Source organism: Aplysia californica, unplaced genomic scaffold (genome assembly GCF_000002075.1).
Source record: "Aplysia californica isolate F4 #8 unplaced genomic scaffold, AplCal3.0 scaffold01653, whole genome shotgun sequence".
NCBI lineage: Eukaryota > Metazoa > Mollusca > Gastropoda > Aplysiida > Aplysiidae > Aplysia > Aplysia californica.
The window spans coordinates 38,530-40,975 of NW_004798923.1; positions in this window are offsets into that span (position 1 = coordinate 38,530).

Consider the following 2,446-nt stretch of genomic DNA (forward strand, 5'->3'; position numbering starts at 1 on the left):
ATGTGGTGGTGGTGGTGTTGATGGTGGTGGTGGTGGTGGTGTTAATGGTTGTGGTAATGGCAGCAGCATTTGTAGTAGTATTATCATTATTAATAGTGTTATTAAAATTTTTTTGGTGGGATATTTGTATTATTATTATTAGCAAAAACGTAGCTGCAGTAGCAGTAGCAGCAGTAGCAACAGAAGCTTCATCACAAGAAGCAGCAAAAGCAGTAGCAGCAGTTTCAGTTTTGCGATGTTTTTTTGTGAGTTAGATGTATAAATTTTGAGATACGACAATTTGCCATAACACAGGACACGTGGCTCGCCCAGTGGTCTGGCATTCAGCACACCACATGTCCTAACTCACAAGGCCAACAATCCCCTCTCTGACACACCGCGCTGTGAGTCGGTTCTCAGCCCCAGGGGCCAGGCCGGTCTCGGAAATGACACTAAACCAAAGATTTATACCCCCCTAGACTGCGCATTTTTCCTGTTAATGCGTAAGCCCTTAATACAAAAGCTTCGTTAGGCTCTGCGAAGAGTGCAAACTATAGGCAGAGACTTTGCACCTACATTTTAATGAGGGGCAAGATATTAGTTTTGTTATAATCAAAAGATCTCTGCCCTACCACCCTCACCCCCCCCTCTTTCAGCAGCCTTTTTCTCTCACCCCTCCCCCTCCCCACTTTTATTCGTGCTCAGACTGGATTAAATTGCGTGGTCCGTTGTGAATAGGAACTACGTACGGCCAGTCCCAGGGTGGCACTGTAGGTCTGACCTGTAGCTCGCCTGGCTCGCTCCGTGCAAATGAATGTATACATAATCGTGTGCATGAGCAGCGTCGCTGTATCGTCTGTCTGTTGTCAGCTGAGCTGCGCGATGCGTCAGACGTGCTATTCAACAGTGTTGTAAAAATGGGAGACATGTGTCGCCTCTCTTCGTGTTTATTTTCGACTAAAACTCTTCACAGATCATCAAAATCAGCAAGAAGTAAATATTATTAGGTGCTTTACTATTAAATATTGACGCTAGCATCAACACTTGGCCACAAAATCACCAAGAAATGCACTTTATCATACATTAAAACTTCGAATCGAGAGGCTGACCTAGTTTCGACTGTTTGTCGTATGCTAGGCCCTGTGTGCTTCTCTAGATTCTAGAGCTAGATAAATCTAGATCTACTTTCCGAACTGCACACTCTTTGGTGGGTGCACTACAAAATCTAGATTCTAGATCTAGATCTAGATCTTGATCTGCATACACGTTTATTCTTTCTCTTTCTCTCTGGGCTAAAATAAATCAATTCTAGTAGGCTTAGGCTAGTAAAAGTTTTACGACACTTGCAACACAATAAGGTCATGTCAGTGCCGAAGATTAGAGGTGTTACACATGAGTAGCACAAAAGGAGAGGGGAAGCTAATTATTACAAAGACGAAGGATGTTTTTTAGAAAATAAGGAGCAAACCACACTAGAGCAACCGCCAACCACCCACAACAAAATAAGAAGGACGCCAACAAGATTCTTATCGAAACAATTATAAACGTAGCTGCTGTCCTACATAGATAAGTTTTACGGCACTTGCAACACAATAAGGTCATATAACTGCGGAAGATTAGTGATGTTGCAAGAGAGTTACAGTTTAAAACACAAAAAGAAGGTGGGTAAATTATGAGAACGACACGACACTATAACAATATTCTGTCCTGTTTTCTAAAAGAAACAAACCACACCGGAGCACCCACCAACCACCCATGAAGCCAGTAGGAAGCCCTTAACTCTTTGGGGACATAACAGACACAGAATTATGCCCGGTGAACCCTAAAGCAAAAGCCACCTTTGGGGACATTTCCAACTGGGATAAACAAATACAAAAATTAATTTGCATTTTATCTCATACTATGCATATTATACTTCTTCTTCTTCCTCGTTCTCGATGACAGCTATACAGTCAGCCCGATGTCGCGCACAAACTGAGCAGTTCGCTTCAGATCTGAGAGACTGCCATAGAGCTTTCTCTCAAGGGGAGCCACATTCTGCCACGTCTGTGTTCGAAGGGTGGCATAGCGCGGGCAGTGCTGAAGGATATGGTTGGCATCCTCTTGGTCGTGTCCACATTCACAGGTCGCATGCATACATACAATTTCACTCTTTTTTAACGTTTTAGATAAAGAAAACAGAATAAACAAAATGTCCGAACAGCGAAGTTATGCTCCAAAACAGATCATTGTCAAAAATTGTCGAATGATCAGAAGGCGTATCGTCAAAGAGTTAACAAGATTTTTCCCCTAAGAAAGAATAACAGTAACCACCGCCCCCAAGTATATAAATCCTAGTGACTGTCATTGTGTTATTGAACAAAGACCCTGCTGGCTTCGTAGGGCAATAAACTGAAGAGCCCCCCTCTTAAATTACTAATTACGCCCTTAGGTCCGGTAACATAATCGCCAGAAAATTATCACCACC